Source organism: Schistocerca serialis, chromosome 1, assembly GCF_023864345.2.
Source record: "Schistocerca serialis cubense isolate TAMUIC-IGC-003099 chromosome 1, iqSchSeri2.2, whole genome shotgun sequence".
Classification (NCBI taxonomy): domain Eukaryota; kingdom Metazoa; phylum Arthropoda; class Insecta; order Orthoptera; family Acrididae; genus Schistocerca; species Schistocerca serialis.
Genome location: NC_064638.1, coordinates 728,991,747 through 729,017,661, shown reverse-complemented (window position 1 = coordinate 729,017,661; position 25,915 = coordinate 728,991,747). Strand labels below are relative to the sequence as shown.

Sequence of the window (25,915 nt, the reverse complement as noted above, 5' to 3'; positions counted from 1 at the left end):
ACTAAAGCAGAGTGATTCAATTCCTTCGCAAAAGAAGACGAAGTAGATATTCCACAATTCGAATCACGAACAACTGCTAACATGAGTAACTTAGAAGCAGATACCCTCGGTGTGGCGAAGCAGCTTAAAACACTAAATAACAGGCAAGGTCTCCGGTCCAGATTGTCAGGTTCGTCTCAGAGTACGCAGATACAATAGCTGCATACTTAGCAATCATATACAGCCGCTCGCCCGTATAAAATCCGTACTCAAAGACTCGGAAGTTGCCCAAGTAACACCAATACCCTTGAAAGGAAATAGGACCAATCCGTTGATTACAGACCCATATCACTAACGTTGATTTGCAGTAGGATTTTGCAATATAATTATATTTTGTTCAAACATTATGAATTTCTTCGAAGAAAACGATTTACTGACAAACAATCTGCATGGATTCAGAAAACATCCTTCTTGTGAAACAACTAGCTCTTTGTTAGTCCTGTCGACAGGAAATGTCAAATTGATTCCATATTTTCAGATTTCCTCGCAAGCTACTTCTAGTCAAATTGTGCGCGTAGGGAGTATCGTCACAGTTGTGTGACTGGATTTGTGATTTTCTTTCAGAAAGGTCACAGTTCGTAACAACTGAAGGAAAGTTATCGAGTAAAACGGAAGTAATATCTGGCGTCGCCAAGGAAGTGTTATAGGCCCTCTGCTGTTCTTGATCCACACAAACGATTTGGGAGACAATTTGAGCAGCCCTCTTAGATTGTTTGCAAATAAGGCTCTCATCTACCGTCCTGTAAAATATTAGATGATCAAAACGAAATGCATAATGATCTAGACAAGACAGGTTATCTGTATGGTGCGATAAGTAGCAACTGACTCTAAATAATGGAAAGTGTGAAGTCATCCACATGAGTACTAAAAGGAATCCGATAAATTTAGGTTACACTATGAATCACACGTGTCTAAAGGCTGTAAATTCAACAAAACACTTAGGGATTACAATTATGAACAACAAACTGGAGCGATCACATAGATAATGTCATGGGCAAGGCAAACCAAAGTCTGGGATTTATTGGCAGAACACTTCGAAAATGCAACAGGTCTATTAAAGAGACTGCTTACACCACGCTTGTCCGTCCTCTTCTGGAGTATTGCTGTGCGGGGTGGGATCCGCATCAGGAGGACGACATCGGAAAAGTTCAAAGAAGGGCAGCTCGTTTTGTACTATCGTAAAACAGGGGGGAGTGCCACGGATATGATACATGAATTGGGATGATAATCATTAAAACAAAGCGTTTTTCGTTACGGCTGGATCTTCTCGTCAAATTTCAATCACGAACTTTCTCCTCCGATTGCAAAAATATTTTCCTGGCACCCACCTACGTAGGGAGAAATGATCAGAATAATAAAATAAGAGAAATCAGAGCACGCATGGAAAGATTTAAGTGTTCATTTTTCCCCGCGCGCTGTTCGAGAGCGGGACGATAGAGGAGTAGCTTGAAGGTAGCTCTGTGAAACCTCTGCCGGGCAGTTAATTGTGAATTGCAGAGTAATCATGTAGATGTACATGTAGCCAGAACAAACTGCAACCGAACGCAATGGTTTCAGATAGTTAGAATATACGGCAAAAAGTGACGCCAAACCATCTCTGTGTAACTTTCTAATCAGTAAATACCGAACGCTCTTTCGTCTACCTTCAGAAATTCTACTGATACCCCTGTCGGGATTATAACTAATTACTCCCTCTGACCTTCGACAACATTCGACAGCGAGGTACGGACTCTCTGCCTTCCACGTCCCTGATGTTAATAATGAGATGTATCGTCTCTCATCTGCTGGACGGAGGATCAAGCCAGGTAAAAACTTGTGAATATTAAGTTCAGAAGAAGCACAACGTCTCTGGAATACGACAGTCGTCCCCAGAATTTTACCAGGTAGTTCAGGAGAAAGGCTGGTATACCAGACGGAACATCAAAGTCTTGCCGTGAATGAAGGGCTTGTGACATCATTGTTGTTGATTATCCGTCCACCGTTAATCTCAACGGCCGTTTGGTCGAATAGGCAATTCCACACTTGAGTATAAGGACGTCATGAACACAACACCAAAGTGAACGAGCATTTATCAAGTCACGTGCAGGATAGTAATAGATTTGATTGACTGAAGTACCGGGGGAAGCCACTGGTGAAGCACGTCCACTAGGATCTAGTTAGAAAAGCTGTGTCTGATTGCTGTCCTACTCCTAAATTTAACATCGAGTATGGGACTAATTTTGTCTGTCTATACATGAAATCATAAACCCCACGGAACATAAATATGAACACATTTTCAATCAATCAAGAAACAAGAGCGACTGTGATTTCGCATCTTACAGATTGAGGAGTTGACACGCAAAGGCGAACATGTCCACAATTAAAAAAGAGAGAGGAAAATAAAAGAAATAAGATATGGAATAGTACCCATAGAATAAGCAGAAATAAATACGTCATGCTATTTAAGAGAATTCGAACATGTCCCACGATACAAGCCTGTGAAAATACGTGGGTCATAACAAACACGAAGCTGAGCACATACTCGTATATCATCATCATCATCATCATCATTTAAGACAGATTATGCCTTTCAGCGTTCAGTCTGGAGCATAGCCCCCTTATAAAATTCCTCCATGATCCCCTATTCAGTGCTAACATTGGTGCCTCTTCTGATGTTGAACCTATTACTTCACAATCATTCTTAACCGAATCCAGGTACCTTCTATACTCGTATATGTCGTGCAAAAAAGAAATAGCGCATTACGGCCAATACGAGATGCTGATTGTAGTCACCTGATTTGGGAAACACTTATACTGATTTGAAGGCAACTAAAGTCTGCAAGTCTCAGCAAGATGCACAAGAGCGGAAGTCTGCTGAACACGGATAGACCATCATGAAACTCTCTTCTTAACTACGAGATGAAGTACTTCTCAGCCATGCAATCTCAGATAACAAGAAGAAAGATGTTGATGGCTTACTGTAAACTATTTTCAGAGAAGACTGGCGAGATCGAGAGATGGTATACGTGCATCATTGAAGAAAATGGTTCAAATGGCTCTGAGCACTATATGGGACTTAACTTCTGAGGTCATCAGTCCCCTAGAACTTAGAACTACTTAAACCTAACTAACCTAAGCACATCACACACATCCATGCCCGAGGCAGGATTCGAACCTGCGACCGTAGCGGTTGCGCGGTTCCAGACCGTAGCGCCTAGAACCGCTCGGCCACCCCGGCCGGCCATCACTGAAGATTTACCACGCTGCTCAACACGGAGGTAAAGACAATTGCTTGTGATTGTTTAGAAGATGATTCTGGTTTATATATTTAAGTGTAACATTTACCTAAAAGAATCTTTGTAATTATGCTTAATGCCATTGTTAAATCATTTGTATTGTGTTATGGTACTGTGAAATAGTTCAAATAACTGTGAAGCAACAAAGAAATCACAACTTTCGGTAAAACACTGAAAAGGAATATCAGTGTTACAGTGTTTCCATGATACCAAATAAAAAACTGTTACAAACACATAATACGATATATTATAGGAGGCGCTACACAATAAGATGTAAGTTATTTTGAAAAGGCAATATTCTTTTGAAAATCATTCAAGGCGAACTTTTCCAAATGGTTCATGGTAATGAGAACCTGTTCCTATTTGTGTGTACTTTTAAAGGAATATTTTCATTGTAGATATAATCTACAGATATGAACTGCGTATTGCGCACAACGGCAAAGGCGTTTGCATTGCAATATATGTTTTCACTCACGTGTGTACGAAATAAATTTCACGTTGATTGTGAATAAGCATATTTAGTGGACATGTTCGGTATTGCGTGTCATATCAATTGTATCGCATGCTAAAGACTAAAAAGAGGAGGCCACGACGTTTGGAACGCGGATTTACTGCAAACTTCGTACACTCGTAGTACTCCATTAGGACAACAAAATGTGTAAGCAATAGCGCATACTTCTCAATCGTTATTGAGAAAATCTCAAGTTAATTTCGATCGCCAAATATCTCAGATATATATACTAGTGCGTGGCCGTTTCTACCAGGAAGCGCTGGCAGGCGAGTGGTTAGCGTTCAAGCCCCGTAATCGCTGGGTCGCTGGATCGAGTCCCGCTCGTCAGTTTTTTTTTTTAAATTTCTAACACAGTAATTTTCTTTATTATTTGTATTACAGTTGACGTAATGGGAAAAATACGTGTAATCGGATGAACTTTTATTAAATTTACAATGTTATTTGGCAGTCTATAAATTTTTATTATCACGAATAATATAATATTCATAACTACCGACTAGTAAACGGTCAAACGCATAAAGTGATACTGAAAATGTATGCTTTTCCGTGATTTGAGAAATCTCTTATACCTGGAAGGAGCCCGTAACGACTTGTTACCTCAGAAGTTTTGACCGGCACAGACGGCTTTCGCAAGATGTACAATTAATCGTCGCATTCGACATTACGATTAAAAGTTGCGGGATGGTATTTTTCGTAAAAACATGAAAAACAAAGTTAAACGGCACCAGCTGCATTGAATAAATGCTATGTTTCCACACACGCAAGGTCTTTTGAGGTTTTCCGTGGAAAAACAAACCTCGTTAACATTTTCAAAAACCTCTCTTTCAGCCGATAATTTGGAAGCAAACCATGCATAACGCAGCATTTCCTTAAATATCGGCGCTGATCATTGGTCATGCAGTATCGAGTGTATTTTAATAGCGTCTTCACGAGAAGCAATTTCTCGTTCTCTCTCGATTAAATACGAACAATTTTGGTTGTTTACTAGTCGGTAATTATGAATACTACATTATTTGTGATGATAAAAATTTGTAGACTGCCAAATAACATTTTAAATTTAATGTAAGTTCATCCTATTACACGTATTTTTCCCATTACATCAATTTTAATATAAATAGTAAAGAAAATGACTGTGTTAGAAATTAAAAAAATATAACGAGCGGGACTCGACCCAGCCACCCAGCGATTACGGGGCTTGAACGCTAACCATTCGCCTGCCGGCTCTTCCTGGTAGAAACGGCCACGTACAAGTATATATATCTGAGATATTTGGCGATCGAAATTATCTCGCGATTTTCTCAAGAACGCTATTGCTTACACATTTTGTTGTCCTAATGGAGTACTAATGGACTAATAGTTCCAAACCCAAAGAAAGCAGGTGTTGACAGATATGAAAATTACCGAACTATCAGTTTAATAAATCACAACTGCAAAATACTAACGCGAATTCTTTACAGACGAATGGAAAAACTGGTAGAAACCGACCTCGGGGAAGAGCAGTTTGGATTCCGCAGAAATGTTGGCACGCGTGAGGCAATACTGACCTTACGACTTATCTTAGAAAACAGATTAAGGAAAGGCAAACCTACATTTCTAGCATTTGTAGACTTAGAGAAAGCTTTTGCAATGTTGAACTGGAATACTCTCTTTCAAATTATAAAGGTGGCAGGGGTAAAATACAGAGAGCGAAAGGCTATTTACAGTTTGTACAGAAACCAGATGGCAGTTATAAGAGTCTAGGGGCATGAAAGGGAAGTAGTGATTGGGAAGGGAATTAGACAGGGTTCTAGCCTATCCCTGATGTTATTCAGTCTTTATATTGAGCAAGCAGTAAAGGAAACAAAAGAAAAATTCGGAGTAGGTATTAAAGTCCATGGCGAAGAAATAAAAACGTTGAGGTTTGCCGATGACACTGTAATTCTGTCAGAGACAGCAAAGGACTTGGAAGAGCAGTTGAACGGAATGGACAGTGTCTTGAAAGGAGGATATAAGATGAGCATCAACAAAGGCAAAACGGGGATAATGGAATGTAGTCGAATTAAGTCGGGTGATGCTGAGGGAATTAGATTAGGAAATGACACTTAAAGTAGTAAAGGAGTTTTGCTATTTGGGGAGCAAAATAACTGATGATGGTCGAAGTAGAGAGGATATAAAATGTAGACTGGCAATGGCCAGGAAAGCGTTTCTGAAGAAGAAAATTTGTTAACATCGAGTATAGAGTTCAGTGTCAGGAAGTCGTTTCTGAAAGTATTTGTATGGAGTGTAGCCATGTATGGAAGTGAAACATGGACGATAAATAGTTTGGACAGCCGGCCGAAGTGGCCGTGCGGTTAAAGGCGCTGCAGTCTGGAACCGCAAGACCGCAACGGTCGCAGGTTCGAATCCTGCCTCGGTCATGGATGTTTGTGATGTCCTTAGGTTAGTTAGGTTTAACTAGTTCTAAGTTCTAGGGGACTAATGACCTCAGCAGTTGAGTCCCATAGTGCTCAGAGCCATTTGAATAGTTTGGACAAGAATAGAATAGAAGCTTTCGAAATGTGGTGCTACAGAAGAATGCTGAAGATTAGATGGGTAGATCACATAACTAATGAGGAGGTATTGAATAGAATTGGGGAGAAGAGGAGTTTGTGTCACGACTTGACATGAAGAATGGTCCGGTTGGTAGGACATGTTCTGAGGCATCAAGGGATCATAAATTTGGCATTGGAGGACAGCGTGGAGGGTGAAAATCGTAGAGGGAGACCAGGGGATGGATACACTAAGCAGATTCAGAAGGATGCAGGTTGCAGTAAGTACTGGGAGATGAAGAAGCTTCCACAGGATAGAGTAGCATGGAGAGCTGCATCAAACCAGTCTCAGGACTGAAGACGACAACAACAACAACACCAATAATGGGGTCCTACGAGTGTACGAAGTTGGCAGTAAATCCGTGTTCCAAACGTCGTGGCCTCACCTTGTAACACAATAGGAGCAGCACGACCCATTAAACGTTCCATATGTTACCATCGACCGCGGAGGAAAGAAAGAAAGAAAGAGGCGGACAGAAAAATTCGGTATAGAAAGGAGCGATCGGCCGTCGGCCACTCGCACTCACGTGGCAGAGCGAACTTTTCGCGGTCCAGAACGCGACGGCGCCACAGCAGAGAGGCTCGCCGCATCACGTCTACGGAGCACGGCGCCGTGTTGATAACTACGCGCCAAGCGTAGCGGCGCTTCGATCTTCTTCCTGTCACTCAAAAGTAACGCGTCCTTCCAGGAAAAGCCGAGTGACGCTGGAGCGTTTCCCGGAGCTCTGCGTCTGCGACTGTGACTGTGCTCGGCGCCTGGTGGTCACGTAGGCCTTGGCGTAAACTGCGCAATCACGAGGAAAAAAAGAAGGGCAACCAATCACGATTTCGTTGAATGAACTATTTACTTTGCTGCAACTGTTTCGGACATAATAACATCTTCAGTGGCCGGTATTATTAATCTCCATTGTAAAGGATGTTAGAAAAAGGTATAGAATATCTTGAGTGGTGGTAGCACTCATCGAAACGGGAGAAAAAAAAAGTCCAGTAAAAATGCATCTTGAAACGTGTACTTTCTGGGATACGAATACTTGTCGATAGGAGGGGCTAAAAGACGTCTCGATGCGGCCATGGCCAGAATCATTGCACCGATCTCGGTCAAAAGTATCAGTAAAGTGTTTTGATATCTTTTTGTATCACAGTACTCTAGCTATCCATGAGTCTGAGCATTAAGTAGTATACAGCCAGTTGTATGGTTCGAATTATGTTGCACTGTATTTCCAAAAGTGTTCATATGTGTTATTTTGTGGAGACTTACTACAACTCTGGGTACATAGCGTGGGGTCTTACGTACTTACACAACTGGCTTCACTTTGGTTTTTACATTTGTATACACTACTGGCCATTAAAATTGCTGCACCACGAAGATGATGTGCTACAGACGCGAAATTCAACCGACAGGAAGAACATGCTGTGATATGCAAATGATTAGCTTTTCAGAGCATTCACACAAGTTTGGAGCCGGTGGCGACACTTGCAACGTGCTGACACGAGAAAAGTTTCTAACCGATATCTCATACACAAACAGCAGTTGACCGGCGTTGCCTGGTGGAACGTTGTTGTGATGCCTCATGTAAGGAGGAGAAATGCGTACCATCACGTTTCCGACTTTGATAAAGGTCGGATTGTAGCCTATCGCGATTTCGGTTTATCGCATCGTGACATTGCTGCTCGTGTTGGTCGAGATCCAATGACTGTTAGCAGAATATGGAATCGGTGAGTTCAGGAGGGATCCCAACGGCCTCGTATCACTAGCAGGTATCTTACCCGCATAGCTCTAACGGATCGTGCAGCCACGTTTCGATCCCTGAGTCAACATGTAGGGACGTTTGCAAGACAACAACCATCTGCACGAACAGTTCCACGACGTTTGCAGCAGCATGGACTATCAGCTCGGAGACCATGGCTGCGGTTACCATTGACGCTGCATCACAGACAGGAGCGCCTGCGATGGTGTACTCAACGACGAACGTGGGTGCACGAATGGCAAAACGTCATTTTTTCGGATGAATCCTTCTCATCGCCATACTACCGTATCACCCGACGTGATGGTATGGGGTGCCATTGGTTGCACGTCTCGATCACCTTTTGTTCGCATTGACGGCACTTTGAACAGTGGACGCTACATTTCAGATGTGTTACGACCCGTGGCTCTACCCTTCATTGTATCCCAGCGAAACCCTACATTTCAACAGGATAATGCACGACCGCATGTTGCAGGTCCTGTACGGGCCTTTCTGGATACAGAAAATGTTCGACTGCTGCCCTGGCCAGCACATTCTACAGATCTTTCACCAATTGAAAACGTCTGGTCAATGGTGGCCGAGCAACTGGCTCGTCACAATACGCCAGTCACTACTCTTAATGAACTGTGGTATCGTGTTTAAGCTGCATGGACAGCTGTACCTGTACACGCCATCCAAGCTATGTTTGACTCAATGCGCAGGCGTATCAAGGCTGTTATTACGGCGTGAGGTGGTTGTTCTGGGTACTGATTTCTCAGGATCTATGCGCCCAAATTGCGTGAAAATGTAATCACATGTTAGTTCTAGTATAATATATTTGTCAAATGAATATTCGTTTATCATCTGCATTTCTTCTTGGTGTAGCAATTTTAAAGGCCAGCAGTGTATTTTCTTCCGTCTTTGCCACAACTTGTTAGCATTGGAAGCGTACTCAACAAATGACGTTACAGAAATTATTTTCATGGTTCAGCAAATGGAAACAGCTTGCGAGCCCGTGCACTCTACGCAAAAAAGTAGTCATATTGCACAGTATCATAGCTTAGCTGTTCGGCCTATTTGTCTAGCGCTCTGTAGCACCCAAGCGGTGAGCAGTCCACACGCCTGACGTAGAAGAGGGTGTGCCATATTTAGTTGATGCAATCTTCGGTTCCAACACAGTTCAAACCACGCAACTGCCTGCAGCCTTCTTATGTTCAGATTAATATGTATCTAGGGTGCTGTGGTAGAGGAAGACACCAAAACAGTTTGCTTACCGAGCAGCACTGCATCCCTCGTATGAGCAAATGTTCATTTCTCAGAAGGTGCGTGTTTCCATATCCATGTTTACTGGCTTTATTTTTTGTGACACTGATTATTACACCTCAAAATATCCGACACTTTTTTAACACGCTGTACATTTCTTCTGTAGCGTAGAAAACCGTCTTTTTCTGTCTTAAATAAAACAGAATGCCTTTTGTTTATTATGCTGACATGTGAGATTGACTTCCTTTACGAGAAACAATACTTAATTTGCCGAAGAGTATGCCGACATCTGCAGATATGATTAGACCCGAAACCAATTACGACTAAATAACTAGTTTCTTTGACGAAACTGTGACGGGCTGAACTGCTTTTCGCCTACTCGTATAACAACAACAGTGACAGAGCTCTTCAACCATTGTAGTTAAAACAATGGAAATGCACACTACAACGAGTAATGCAATTAACAAGAACAAGTCCACGGAGTCATCCAGAAAATTCATATGAATTGTGCAGCCAGGCGTAATGAAGAAATTCCATGGACAGAACAAACTAGAGTCCACGGGTTGGTATAGAAATAGGGAAAACCACAACCACAACCACACAATTGCTAACGTCTTTGTCATGAGATGAAATAAGAACGTCTCACACGTCATTACATTGAATCGGGAAGTCGCATGAAATGTCGAAAAGACGGTGTCTGTCAAACTGTTTGGAATTGAGCCTGAATTACAGATAGCTGCAAAGGGATCTGCAAAGGTGCTAACGACAAGTTTTCCTCAGCCTTCTCGCTTCCGTAGCAGAGGCGTTATCTTCAATGGCTTGCTAGTTGGACAGGGCTGTCTTGTGACCGCCAACATACGCTTTGTGCTGACTCGCCAAGTGACCAAACATGTCCTCTCAAAATAATACCAGTAAAGTAAGGACGTATTTCAGGAGTAAACTGAATGTCATACGATTTTGAAAAATATTTCTGTGGCACATTTCTTTTATTCCGCACAGGAGTGTAGTACTTCAGTCCTTCGTTGTGATATCTAAGATCTTCTTTAGACCCTGAATTCATTTTTACTCATCCTTAACATTTTTATTTAAAAAAATTATATTATGAACAGCGTCCTGTGGATTATATAGTGATTGGTTTCAAAACCAGATATGTTTGACTCATACGGTCAACGAAATCTGCTGAAAATAAATAAAATGGAAATTAAATGACTTGGCTTCAAAGACGGGGTGGCGTCACGGAATAACTATGCACTTTAGTTGCTGTGATGTTATATTCCATAAAAAAGTGAAAGTCTGAAAAGAAATTACAATCGCTGCTAAAAAGAAAAAGAAGCTATTGCTTTGGGAGAGGTATGTTATTAATTGGACTGAGGTAAGGATGGTTTACGAATAAAGCATCTTATCTGAATCAACTTGGACTTGATGACGGCATTGTTTTGCTTTCTTTAAGAAGCTTCAACAAATAATGATGAAGCTAATAGAACAAACAAGAAAACATGGTTGAAAATTAACTACAGTAAGATCAAAATTATCTGCAAGCAGGATACTGAAAGGAAGAGAGTTAAATGTTGACATCGACGTTGTTTCAACAATCTACTAACTCGTGCACCTACATCAACCGGAGACTACGTGGGGATAGAACTAAAAATAAGCACAAAGGTAAATGAAATTTCATTGTTCGTTTGGGAAATTTGATGTCTTATTTACAAATGAATTAGTATTTTGCTTGAAATGTTAATAACTGCAGTGTTTACCATTTTTGGCCTGTAGCAGTGAGACACCAGAAAACTTGTCCAGCAGGAAATGGGAAGAGGTATGTTTGGAATACCGAGAACAGAGGAGAAAAAGGAAAAAAAAAAAAAGAAATGCGTAAGGTATAAGATATCAGGTGAAGGAGCCATAGCAACTGAAGACTGGCTGGACGACCTAATCCACGAAGACTTATTTTTCTGTATACCAAGTGAAAAGAAACGATCTATACAATGAGCTGATGGAAGATTCGTAGGCAACACGAGGGAAAAAGTGCATAAAAGCTGAAGACTGCATGTACGTATAGAATTTTGGAATAAGACCATCCAGCAGTGGGTTAAAAATGACTCATGATGATTTGCCTCTGTTGTTGCAGTCGCAAACAGCGTTTAATGCTTCTCTGATGGCTTTATTTTCTTGGAACTTATTTCCTAACGGGTGTGAATAGAAATTAAAATTAACAGTAATTCAGAGAAACTAGCGAGGCGGGGGGGGGGGGGGGTAGAGGGGGGGAGGAGGGGGAGGGCAGCGGAGGACAAACTGCTTCTTGGACTGGATTATAGCAGTTGATGGTATTTTGCATGTTCCTAGTTTTGTATATCTTCTTAGCTTACTCGCTACACATTCGGCAAGGAAAAACACGAGTTCATATTAGCTGCTGTCTGTTTATAGCTAGAGTCAGAGATGTTAATCACGCCCGAAGAATGTGGAGGTACTCAAGAAGAAGGAAGCCAGATGCTCGGCCCGAAGAAGGGAAATAAGGCAGACGTGTTTGTGAAGCACTCGACGCAAACTTCCGAGAAGTGGCTCTAAGGCTTTAGACGGCGCGCAGCCTGGCGAATTAGTCAGGCCGCCAGCCACAGGCGTGGGGGTTCCCCGAGGCCGGCCGCCATTATTTATAGCCACTGTGCACGCAGTTAGGGCGCCGGCCGCAGCGCAGCGCCAAACGAGGCTGGCGGGCCCGGAAGAGCCGCGGCCACGCTACCCCATGCCGCAGCAAGGCACGCTTATCTGGAAGCGGAGCCTCGCGAGAGCCTGCTGGCGTCTTTTTCCGGCCCGCGCCAGAAGCTGAGGCCTCTAAAAGTAAAGCAACTACACGGCCGAGCAGACGGCGATTTATTACCTGATCCGGCAGTCCATTTCCGTACACCAATATGTATCAATAACTGTACTCCAGGAGTCAATGACACTTGTCCCGCAACAAGTTGCTCAGCCGAGCGACCACTGCTCCACCTTCAGCCTTAAGCCGTCCTCACACGGGACGAGGCAGCTACGTTAACGTGAACGCGGATGCGGACGCGACGTCCGCCCTCACAAGAAACAGCGTCGTCGGCACACGGGACGAGATGGTTAACGTGATTTGCGCCCACAGCGCTCTCCAATGGCCGTCGTCGGCTTTATTTGGCTCGCAAACCACTCAGATTCCTTACGAAAATGATGCGCGTAAAAGAGCTGTAATAGCTCTTAGTAGTTGTCGAAGAAGAGCGGAGAAAATCGCGAAGAAGATTTTGGACTCGCCTGTGGCTTGAAAAGCGATTTCCTTGTAGAGTAGCAGCACATAACGCTGTACAACGATCTGAGTTACACACTAGTACAAGTTACTCGTTAACTCGATTGGATTTTCATCCAATTTTCTGTTTAAAAAAAAAAATATGGGCAAGGTATAGTGTCTAATGTTAGTTTGGGCATGCATATTATCAATACTCTCGACGTTGCGTTGACTGCCAACAGACTGAAATAACGTGCTTGATCACATATATTTCAAGATCGAGATTCGTTTCGAAATTTCATTCGAATGGAAGGGGAGATTTTTTCGAAGCTGCTCACTATCACTGAAAATGGTATTTACTGGGAAGATACAAACGTGAGACAGTCCATAAACCCAGAGGTAGGTATATATATTTTTACAGAACGTTTCATAATAGCAAAAACTTCCTGTGTGTAATGTGTATTTCCTTTCAGACTTAGACTGGCAGCCACATTAAGATTTCTGGCCACTGGGAAAACTTTCAATCGTTGGGATTTGCAACAAGAATTGGAGCAAATATATAATTTATAACAAACAACATCGACTTTTAAAATAATTCTTCTCTTAAATGATTAAGAAAGGTCCAGAATCTTTTAGAAAGGAAAAGACGAAAAAAAATCACAAGGAGGTGGGCGCGAACCTGCTACTTTTCTCGTCGCTTCTCAAAACCCACAAAGTTACCAGCTGCGCCGCAGTTTATACATGTCAACTCACTCTCATTATCTGGCACACACTGTCCAGAGACTGCACCTAGATATGTCACTGTTTGATTATTTAATACTCAAATTGTACCAAAAAAGACGAGCTTTTGATAAATCATGATTGTGCCGTAGCACTGAAACGGTATATATTTGTAGCACACAAGTTACAACAGTAAATACTACGACTACAGAGAGCCTTTACCTACCAATATGTAGTTTCCCGCCATTTTATCATAACAAATCGTACCTAAAACGACGGGTTTTGGAGAGATCCTCTGCTAATTTTTTGAAACACCTTATGTTCATACCACATACTCTATGAGAAAGGAAATCCAAGTACGATGTTTAACGCCTTACGATATGGCGGCTCCCATGTTTTGCTTGGGACGTAAAACGATGTCGCATCTTACTGGCCATTTTCCTCTCCATGAGGCAAAAATCTCACAAGCCAGATTCTTTATTTCACGTCCGCAATGTACTGGAACGTGGAATTCCACGCTGTGACGTCACCAGCTCCTCGTCCACTTGTGTTTATAGGAATGCGCGATGTTGGTAAAACATTGAAACTTATTTCGATATCATTGATGCTAAATATCGATAGTCGACAATGATCGACCCAAAAACGTCAGCTATCGCAAGTACAGTACTTGTTATGATGCAGCCCTCCCCCCCCCCCCCCCCCCCCCCACCAGCAGTTGTGCACGAGAAGTGGAGCGGACTCCTTTCCAGTCCTCGCGCCAAGTGAACAAGAAAGAATCTCTGGCGGAAGCGGGAATATAACCCGGATTGTCTACTTGACAGGCAGACTCACTTAACTTGCAACAGAAGACCCCACGAGTTCCCTAGCTGCGACAAATATTTGACCACCGCCAATGCTGCGAAGAAACAACTACCGTTGAAGTGTTTTTTGCTTTCAGTATCTAGACCTTGATGCAGCGATATTTACGGCAGTTGGTCATGTGAGGTTTATTAACACCGTATTTCCAGCTGTATACGTAGACTCGGTTGAATATTTATTGCAATACTGCGGGCGTATGAGCTCTTCTCGTCTGAAGAACAAAATAATGACTTTGGTGAATGTTGTCATGACTGACGACGCGGCTGATTGCCACTGCTTGACGTATTCGGTTATTGACGATTAACGTGCTACAGTATTATGTGATAAACTTCGGGAGTTGTATTGCACTGTAAACTTTACAACAGAATCAATTTCGTTGTTTTATGTTCTTATAGTGCAAGCAATTCGTCGATGTAACAGCCTTTTATTGTTGGTAAATCAGGATTTGCTCGTCATCCTTTTACACACCCTGTTTGTACCTCTTTCGACATAGGCAGGGGCAGTGACAGGTCAGTCGTCGATTTTCTTCTTATTGTCATTTCTGTAGTGTTCACCCCCAAGAATTTTTCGGAAGAGAATTTGAATCGCGTACCATTAGCGTAGGTCATTTAGAGAAATTTTGGGCCGCATATATAGGGGCAACGAATTTTTCTGCTCAACATCTAACATTGTTGGGACTCCTTGTGTGATATTCTTTGTATTATTTTTTGTTCGTCTTTCTACTACGGAATCTGCAAAACTAAGCTCGCTCTTCACCACATTGACCTCACAGGAGAGCAAATAGACTGACTGATTCTCGTATTGCACCTTTTAAAAAATTTTATAATTTTTTCTGGTATGCCCTCTAATTTAGTTCCATTCCAGATAAGAAGAGTTATTTGAAATTTGGGCTCATTAGGATAAAGAAAAAACGTGGCCCTGGACCTTAAAAATCGGCAAATCCAGAAAAAATGGAACCCATCACCTTCACAAATTATTGCTTCTACAAAACAACTTCATACATTTCTTAACGTGGACTGCGTATTCAGTTCAGTCCCCATAGATGAAGACGCTCACACTTCAGATATCACATTGGTCAGGTGATGTGACGTGACGTGACGGGTCACTGACCCCAAAGACACGAGCCGTGTCGTTCCGCTGTTGCGGGAACGTAGCAGATGCAGATGCAGAATGAAGAATGAGCAAGGTCTTCCGTTTTCAGTCCGCTTACAGGTAATAATGTACTAACTTGGATATTGCTTACATGAGTGGCTGTGCTGGGCTAGCGGTCAGAGCACTAGACTCCGATCCTGGAGGTCCCGGTTTCAAAAGTGGTTCAAATGGCTCTGAGCACTATGGGACTTAACATCAGTGGTCATCAGGCCCCTAGAACTTAGAACTACTTAAACCTAACTAACCTAAGGACATCACACACATCCATGCCCCAGGCAGGATTCGAACCTGCGACCGTAGCAGTCGCGCGGTTCCGGACTGGTCCCGGTTTCAATGACGGGTAGAGGCAGGAACTTTTCCTTGTTCCAGTCCCTCCAGCACGGGCCTAGGTCACCACACCCTGCTATCAAAATGAGTGCAGGGGATCTTTCACGGGGTAAAAAGTGGCACGCCATCCACCCCATCCTAATGCTGCGGCGAAGAAAAGTTGCATTCTACGTCCAGTCAAGCCAATAGCCCGGTCACGGGCTAGCGCCACGGACTTTATCCTTACCTGTTACTTCTAATAACTGGAGTAGAACAACTATCTGTCCGATAAACTTTAGCTTCTTTTTACCATTGGTGTATGCGGCGTAAATTAACTGTATAGAAAGGTGCAACATATGCTGTGCGAAAAATAGTGATTTATTGGGGAAAAACACCATTACTGACTCATGAGTAAAATTGCAAGCTATACGCCAACAATGAAGGTAACTAAAAAAACGTGTTGGAAAATCGCCGCAACTTTACCAGCAAAGAAATTTAAGAGTTTGAAAATGTAGCACATACTCATAATTTGAATATCATTGGTATCAGAAGACAGTTTTCTATCAACCAGCGGTTGAAAAGGCTGCCAAATTTGTCACTAGGTATTTGTGAAAAAAGAGTAGCGCTTCTGAGCGAAAAAACCTGCTAAGACGGGCGACAGTGAAGCGAATGTGAAATTCAACAAAACAGTAAGTTAATTATATATGTACTCATGATGTGCATTTTATATATAGACATATTTGAAAATAAAAGTATAATCCATTTACGTATTATATATGTTTTATACTATCAGACGACGTTTAAAATTTTACGCATATCTTGGTTGTTTTATTTACTATGGAATCTATTGCCTCAAACTCTCACTGAATGGTATTTTCAGTCTCATGTTAAAGCCCTAGTGTTTGATACAACAACAACAAATTGATGCTTTTAGAGTTTTATGGTAGAAAACTCTTGGGAAAAATCTTCCACGCTTCGCATATATGGAATCATTCTCAAAAATGTTTTTGTGGCAACAGTGAACTGTAGAAACACAAGTCCTAGTCTACACCAGTTTTGAAACAATTCCAAACCATTTGGTCTAGAACCAATTTTAATAAATTCTAAAACTACAATTCAACGAAGGCCTCATTACTTTGATGTGTATAGAACCCTCAATTTTCCTCTAAATACTTCGACATGCCGAATATCGTGGAATTTCCACGCTCCAGGGGATATTTTTTTATGCACAAGAGCTATTTATTACTTGAAAATTGTTACGGTTCGTATTGAATTTGAATTATCACCACAAGATGAAAACGAAATTTGTGTTACTTGTATTTTCCTTATACTGTGTGTGTGTATAACTATAATTACGTGCCGGCCGGTGTGGTCGTGCGGTATAGACGCTTCAGTCTGGAACCGCGTGACCGCTACGGTCGCAGTTTCGAATCCTGCCTCGGGCATGGATGTGTGTGATGTCCTTAGGTTAGTTAGGTTTAATTAGTTCTAAGTTCTAGGCGACTGATGACCTCAGAAGTTAAGTCGCATAGTGCTCAGAACCATTTTTTTATAATTACGTGTCCCTTCTAATACCAAAGAATAGTATTTAGAGCTTCCAATCTTTATATGCAGCAGGTTGTGTCTGGCATTCTCTCTAGTAAATCTTTCGTAAAAATGAAAAAATCATTAACGGTACTTGTCTCCTCTTATGTAGCTTCAGCCACCTTTGATGCAATTCATGTACTGATGATGCAGAACAATCAGATTAAAATATTAAAATAGTCCAAGCAGGAATCGATTACAGTCTAGAAAATGTCAGTAACGGGTTTGAACAGTGTATTTATAACAAACAAGCCTGTAGTACCAAATTTAACTTTAGTGACTTGCTCCTTAAGACAAATCCTTTCCAGTGGCATGAAAATGGAGACACTGTAAATGCTCTACACTTAGGTATTAATCTGAAACTATTTAAAAAGCAACAGAAGGGAAAGCAGTTTACGGTTTCATGTTTTATCTGAGGATCACACATAGGTATCTGCAGTATAAGATGAGACTTTATAAAGGTAAAAGAATTTTTAAACTAAAATGTGATTTCTTGCAACATATTTTATATTGTACACAACAGCTTTATATTTTGCATCATGAATGTTAATACAGCAGTATTTATAATTAAGTTGTACAAAATTGTTGGTTAATCAGTTACTTCAGTACAGCACTTTCGTGATAAAAATAATTAAAAAAATTATACGATTTTTTTTATTTATCTCCAAGTATAGGGACGCTCTTCCTCTTTTGCCATGGAACTCGAGTCACACGCACAAAATATTTTTGTGCAATGTAAAGTGGAGTGTGCAATAATAAAAAAATGAAAGTTGATAAATGAGACCCGCTCTGCTTTCTACACTACGGCAGAATCGAATCGACAAACTTACAGCGAAATGACAAGGGACTTACTGCAGCTTTCTCCTGTTGGTCACACAAAAGTTGAATGTTCTGTGTGAGTGAGTGTGTGAGTGTGTGTGTGTGTGTGTGTGTGTGAGAGAGAGAGAGAGAGAGAGAGAGAGAGAGAGAGAGAGAGAGAGAGAGAGAGAGAGAGACATATGGCAGAGTGAGTGAGTGAGTGAGAGAGACATATGGCATACGTTAATGTTTGCAGTGCTACTTTTCACAAAATTTGCGGAAAAATGCGAAGGTTAGTTTTGCGGGAAAAATGTCTTTTCACCTATATCCCAGTTAAATATTGCATAATGTGATACAATAGATGCCATGGGAACTACATTTAGATCATTTGAGCACATCATCTGCGAAAAATTTAACTGCAAATGTTTACCAATATTGTCCGCTATCCTCCTCTTTTCAAGATGAATGCTGTAGAAAGAAGTGGATAGCTACGTTTAGAATCCTTACGTGTTTTATTCTCAGAAGAAAAAAATTATCGTAAATGTTAACACATCTTTACATTTTTCCAGAAGGATGTCACAGAATGCTGTTTACAATCATCCTTATATCCGATATGGATTTCACAAGCAGCATGAGAGATTGCAGGGCACTCTCACTTCTGATTCGGTGTCATGTTGCATAATATTCTTTGGGAAGATGATCTTTATTACGATCTGACTTCATACATCATGATGAAGTGGTGGGCAGTAGTTAAGACTTGCTTGTGTGCTCTAGTGAAGGAATAGCAGTAAGGTTTACCTGTGTTGAAAGAAATGGGGTTCCGATTTAAACGAGTGCAGTAAAAGCATACAGCGACTGAGGGCCGAGAGGAGCTTTTTTTTCTGCTGAACCTGGGTGAAAAAATTTCCAGACAGCTAAGTTCCACGGTCTCATTATGCAGACACGTTGGATGACGCCGGTCGGTTGGGGTCCGCATACAGGTAGGCTGACTAGCACCAAGGGATACCGCTGCAATGGGCAAAGCATTGAAGATCGGCAACAAAGCAGAGAAAGGGCCCTTGTTAGGCAGCGAGCCTACGAGACAACCGTGAGCTTTCTGCAAATTTTCTGTGGGACGGGTCACTGGCACCCAGACATCCAGACTCTGTTAAAAAACATATTTGTGAAGACATGAGGCTTATAGCGAGTCTATGGCTGTTCTTTGGAAAGTTCGAAATAGATGGAACAGGGGAGATGATAAAGGGTTTATAGAGGGCTGTGGCTCCATCCTGGTCATGTTGTTAAAAAAGACATGGCATAACCACGTGGGAAAGGGACTGTGAAGCTGAATTTTTGTGTCTGTTCTCCTAATTAACTTTAAAGTCTCTGATTGGTCAAATCTGTGTATGCAGAGCAAGGGGCAGTCTCCCATCTTCAAATGCAGCGCTACAGCTCGTGATTGGCTTGTGCTAAAGTGGGAGTAGTCTAAGATGTAAATATGCTTTGCTACCGAGCTGGGGAGGAAAGCGGAGAGAGAGAGAAGTGCCCACTCTTGTACTGACACTTCGCTCGTCGCAGGTCTCTATCTAAATGGTGAGACTGTGTCCTTTGCTAGTGGGCCACTTAGAGCCTGTGCCATTCACCTTTTGAACCATCAGAGGTACTGCTTCTAGTATCATGCACACAACAAGTGATGCGTGGATGTACAGGGCTATTACAAATGATTGAAGCGATTTCATAAATTCACTGTAGCTCCATTCATTGACATATGGTCACGACACACTACAGATACGTAGAAAAACTCATAAAGTTTTGTTCGGCTGAGGCCGCACTTCAGGTTTCTGCCGCCAGAGCGCTCGAGAGCGCAGTGAGACAAAATGGCGACAGGAGCCGAGAAAGCGTATGTCGTGCTTGAAATGCACTCACATCAGTCAGTCATAACAGTGCAACGATACTTCAGGACGAAGTTCAACAAAGATCCACCAACTGCTAACTCCATTCGGCGATGGTATGCGCAGTTTAAAGCTTCTGGATGCCTCACGGTTTAAAGTTTACGGCCCCTTTTTCTTCCGCGAAAAAAACGTTACAGGACACGTGTATATGGACATGCTGGAAAATTGGCGCATGCCACAACTGGGGACCGACAGCGCCGACTTCATCTTTCAACAGGATGGTGCTCCACCGCACTTCCATCACGATGTTCGGCATTTCTTAAACTGGAGATTGGAAAACCGATGGATCGGTCGTGGTGGAGATCATGATCAGCAATTCATGTCATGGCCTCCACGCTCTCCCGACTTAACCCCATGCGATTTCTTTTTGTGGGGTTATGTGAAAGATTCAGTGTTTAAACCTCCTCTACCATGAGACGTGCCAGAACTGCGAGCTCGCATCAACGATGCTTTCGAACTCATTGATGGGGACATGCTGCGCCGAGTGTGGGAGGAACTTGATTATCGGCTTGATGTCTGCCGAATCACTAAAGGAGCACATATCGAACATTTGTGAATGCCTAAAAAAACTTTTTGAGTTTTTGTATGTGTGTGCAAAGCATTGTGAAAATATCTCAAATAATAGAGTTATTGTAGAGCTGTGAAATCGCTTCAATCATTTGTAATAACCCTGTACTTATTTGTCTTGAGTCGGCCATCTAAACATTTGACATATTCTGTCACGCATAGTCGTGGGACAGAGTCAAATTGGTTTGGCAGATCAGCAAACAGGTCCACCTGCACACTGGAATCCATGGGGGTTTCAGGGGCTAATAGACAATTGCCTGCATTCTGAATTAGCTGAACGTGAGGCTGCGTACTTGCATTTTTCGAGGGTGCGACATTAATAACACATTGCTGCCATCCATGACTTCAGTCGCCGAACGCATCGTGGTGTGCAGCCCTGACCAGGAGAAGGGTAAAGTATGTGCTGCTATGGCACAGGGCTCCAATATATATGTTTCTCAGCACCCTGTTCTTTCGAACCAAATTTTTCTTTTTGGAATAGTATAGATGCTTGACTACCCGCCATGTTAGCAGAGTGCACTAACGCGCTGCTTCCTGGATTCGGGTAGGCGCGCCGGCCCCGGATCGAATCCGCCCGGCGGATTAACGACGAGGGCCGGTGTGCTGGCCAGCCTGGACGTGGTTTTTATGCGGTTTTCCGCATCCCCCTAGGTGAATACCGGGCTGGCCCCCACGTCCCGCCTCAGTTACACGGCTCGCAGACATCTGGACACTTTTTCACTATTCCAGGGATTACACTAGTCGCAGACAGTTGGGGTACACTAATCCAGGGGGAGGGTGGGGGGGGGGGGGTTCGGCAGTAAGGGCATCTGGCTACCCCTTCAACTAACATTGCCACATCCGATTAACTATGCCGACCCTGCGTATCCGCTGGAAAAACGGCACAAGCGAAAGAAAAGAAAGAAAGTATAGATGCTTGACTGTAGCGTAGTATTTGGGCCATGCCCCCAATTCACGTGTATGAAGTCAGATAAAGTGATTAGTGTTCTGGTTAGTGTCACGTGTCAATCCCCAGCTGATCACTTTGTCCACCAGAGACCCCATATTAGTGAAAGCGTTTGTCAAATGAAAATGTTTGTGTGACGTTTCTTTAGCCATTTTTGTCTTGTTATGTTAAGAATGAGTAAATCTATTATTATTTAGATCACAACTTCTCCCTGTGTTCTGATTAACATTACCTTGCCATTTATTAAAGTCTTGATTACAAAAGAAAGTAGGAAGTTTGTAAGCATCCCCCTCTCTATGACTTTTCGTAAGTCGTCACCAATTGCGCTTCATTAAATTCAGTTTCGTAATGTTGCGTAATAACACAGATAATCACTGCAGTTTACTTGGATACATTTTAGGTATGGGGAATATACCACTGCACAAATGACTTGTGTGATATGTTCTGAGGAAATCGATGCCAATCTGTTCGTTCTCGTTCTTGTTCTCGTTCTCGTTCTCTCTCTCTCTCTCTCTCTCTCTCTCTCTCTCTCTCTCTCTCTCTCTCTCTCTCTCTCTCTCTCGCATACATCTGCATAGCTATATCTCCTTTTCAGTTCCACAAATAGAACGAAATAGTTTCTGTACTGAAAAGCAGAGACGACCCCTAATTCGAAGCATTCACTTCAATTCGCCATACAGCACGAGAACTGAAATCACTTCTCGCTTCTATCACGAAACTGATGTGCTCGGTGTCAACTCTGCCCTGTGTACAGTATGATATGGACAAGTTACACAGTGAATGGGGCTGGTGGAAGGGGGGGGGGGGGGAAGGCAGGCGTGTCTTTTTGCGTCACGTTAGAGATTGGGCGTGCAATTGCGCTGCCGTATGCCTGCGTATATGCACGCTCTCACTCCCTGTTGTGCAGCAATTACACGGCCGCGAATTCAGCGGCTAACGGTCCGCAGCGGATGACGTATTGGCGCGAAACGATTGCCGCACTGCTGCTGCTGCCACCGCTGCCACAGCGCGGTTGCGGAATTAGCGGGATATATTATTCAGATACGCCGGCGCTTATTAGCATAACCGCTTGACAGCGCGGAGCGCGCAACCGTGGCCAGAGCTGAACGCAGGTGTGCACTCGGCCTGCGCGCACGCACCCCGCCTCACTTAATCGCGCCGTACGGACAGCTTATTAAAACGGCCGCCAGAGCGTGCAAGGTGGTCACGTGGTGCGCTCACGTGTGCACGCAGCGCCTACGCTTTGTTTTTATTAATGGCGAAAGTGTGTTTACGTACCTGTTTCCGAGCAGAAACTTCCAAAATGACTAGAACAATGTCAACCGCATCTTAAATGTGGAACTATCACATCTTTGAGGAGTCATACTACAAGAAATGTAGCTAACAAGCAACAGTACTTAAGTGACTGACTGCTGGAGACACTGGCGTCATTAACAGGTGTCGTCGTCGATTGCATCGCCTACAATGGACGTCGACTTCTGCATGCGCATAAGCAAATATGCTGGGTGGTTATAATTACACTGAGGGTGTTCAGAGTGTTGCAGTGCGAGCCGTACACATCGCAGGACACTGTAACATCGTAGGTGTGTTCGTTAATCGTTGCGCTAGCGGAGCATACTGGAGAAAATAGTTCCACTTTCTGCCACCAGGTGAAAATATGTCAATGTAAGCAGAAAAAATTCTTGTTTTTACGTCAGTAAGGTGTTTGCCGCGTGGTGACGTGTGTTTATTTTTTTGTAAAGTAACTGTTGGTGTAAAGGGTTACGTAGTTTGAAGTTTTCCATACAAAACACAATGGCTATTGAGAAGAAGAAACGAGCACTGCTGGCAGAGTTGTTTTAGCAGAACGGCTGCAATAGCAGTGCGCATTGTGGGCATATCGCCGATAGAAATAACTGGAACGAAGCCCGTCATACGAAGAAACGGGTGAATTAGTTGGTGCAGCAGGGGGAGAGAGAGGTGGCCCATTCCCACGGGGCCGGAGTAGCCGAGCGGTTCTAGGCGCTACAGTCTAGAGCCGCGCGACCGCTACGGTCGAAGGTTCGAATCCTGCCCCGGGCATGGATGTGTGTGATGTCATTAGGTTAGTTAGGTTTAAGTAGTTCTAAGTTCTAGGGGACTGATGACCTCAGCAGTTAAGTCCCATAGTGCTCAGAGCCATTTGAACCATTCCCACGGCAATTATTGAAGTTGCTATAGCTGACCGTGCAGCATATTCCTCAAATTCTGCCGCCACTGCTCGAGATGTCACAGGAATTGTCTGTCCCCTCGTCAACAGTTCAAAACATTTTGCGGTGAATTTCACATTATTATCCATGCAAGATTCAGAATGTGCACCAAATGAAGCCCCAAGATAGGTTACCACTACGTGATTTAGCCGTTCGTTTTTTGGTATGCGTGGAAATGGGTGACATGTGGTCGGGGAATATTCTTTGGCTGATCGAGGCGCATTTTACTCTGCACGGTGCCGTGAATCCACAGATATGTCGCATATGTGATTGATTCTACTCCGCCACATGTTATGCAGGAACATCCGCTGTACTCAGCTCACGTGACTGTGTGGTGTGGTTTCACATGCTCCTTCATTCTCGGTCCATTTTTCTTCAAGGAGATGACACTTCGCGGGCCTGTTAGATGTACAGTGACTTCTGTACATTATAAGGACTTCATTGCGCAACGCGTGACTCCAGCTTCGCAGGAATGCGACTGTGTCCATACCACTATTCTCATGAAAGATGGGGCGACACCACACGTTTCCTACCTGGTGAAAGACATGCTTCGAGAAACATTCAGTAACAACTGCATCATCTCTAGGCAATTTCAAGATGTGTGACCTTCCAGATCCCTGACCTATATCCTTGAGGTTTCTGGTTGTGGAAATATCTGAAAGATCGTGTCTCTCAGGGATGTACACGGACTCTGCCTGTCTGAACGGTAGCATACGATGAAACAGTGGATATGCTGCGAGCAACTGTCGACCATACCGTGTTACAGATGCAGTATGTTGCCGAGTCGGGAGACCATATTTAACACACCGTTATCATGTGTTTGATCGTTCCTCTCCTTTTCCTGCATCCACATAACATTCTGACTGTTTACAGCGCCATAGTTTCATCTGGTGGCAGAAAGTGGAGCTATTATTTTTTCCAGCTCACTACGCGAGCACATCGATTAATGAACATACCTACCATGTTTCAGCGTCCTGTGACATATACAGCCCGCACTGCAGAATTTGGGACACCATGAATTTATGAAATTACAATGGAATCCAGACCATTAGCTGCTTACAGGCGTTGATAAATATCAACGGGAACAATTGAAAATGTGTGTCCCAACCGGGACTCGAACCCGGCATCTCCTGCTTACATGGCAGACGCTCTATCCGACTGAGCCATCGAGGACACAGAGGATAGTGCGACTGCAGGGACGTATCACTGTCACACTCGCCGTGTGTTGAATGCCGCGAGTAATGAGTATAGTGGGCAGGGGCACTACAAATGGAGTGTGTGGACAGTAAGATGGAAATATGGGTCTCACGGGGAGCGTGACAGACACACATCCCTGCAGTCGCACAATTCTGTGTACTCGATGGCTCAAACGCCGGCACGGTAGCTCAGCGTGTTCGGTCAGAGCGCTGGCTGGCCTCTGTAATAAAAAAAAAAAAACCTAGTGAAAGAATCAACAACCAACCTCGATGAATGTCATGTAACGTCCGGTAGGACCAAATAATAAAAAAAAAGATAAGTCTGATAGAGCGTGTGCCATGCAAGCAGGAGCAAGTTCCGGTCAGGGTACATATTTTCAACTGTCCCCGTTGACATTTATCAAAGCCTGTAAGCAGCTAATGGTCTGGATTTCATTGTAATTTCATTCTTCGAGAGCTGCAAGATCATCAATGTCCGAAAGTTCTGATACCGTATTCACCATCAATTTAATTATAACCACCCAGTACTTTCACATACTATTAGGTTTAAAAATTTTGTAACGGGACATATTGTCGTAGATTTAAATTAAAAAATCCCATTCCACTGTTCCAGCCAAGGTTCTTAAGATGTTTCCATTAATTGTACTTGTCGTACTAGAACCGCGAATCACTAGCAAAATATTCGCCACTGCTTGTCTGATATTTGATTGAAAAGACCCTCGCTTTATATGGGGGTCAGAACTGGAGCAGCTCGCTCTACAGAACCAAAACCAAATGACCAACTGAATAATGTTTTGAAACCCAATCCAGCAACGATTCTGCGTGGTGTTGATGCGAAAAGTCGTTGGTACGTTTATGGCAGTATGTGGCACCAGATGCCTACACACAGATCACGCAAATGTCAGATTACCAGCTGGTGATACGTGGGCGCTGAACTAAGCCCGATGGTGCCCCAGATATGTTCCATCGTGTTCAGATCAGGCGAATTTGGTGGCCAAGTCATCAAAGTGAG

At 43.1% G+C, this 25,915-nt stretch overlaps 1 protein-coding gene and 1 non-coding gene across 2 annotated transcripts in view; both read right to left on the bottom strand.

The window, feature by feature from the left end:
- LOC126427947 (tyrosine-protein phosphatase non-receptor type 13-like) overlaps nt 1–25,915 on the bottom strand; it is a 723,279-nt gene that overhangs the window by 97,825 nt on the left and 599,539 nt on the right. The window lies entirely within an intron of this gene.
- Trnat-ugu (transfer RNA threonine (anticodon UGU)) lies at nt 24,807–24,881 on the bottom strand. The gene has a single exon. It is a non-coding gene; the product is annotated as a tRNA-Thr (tRNA).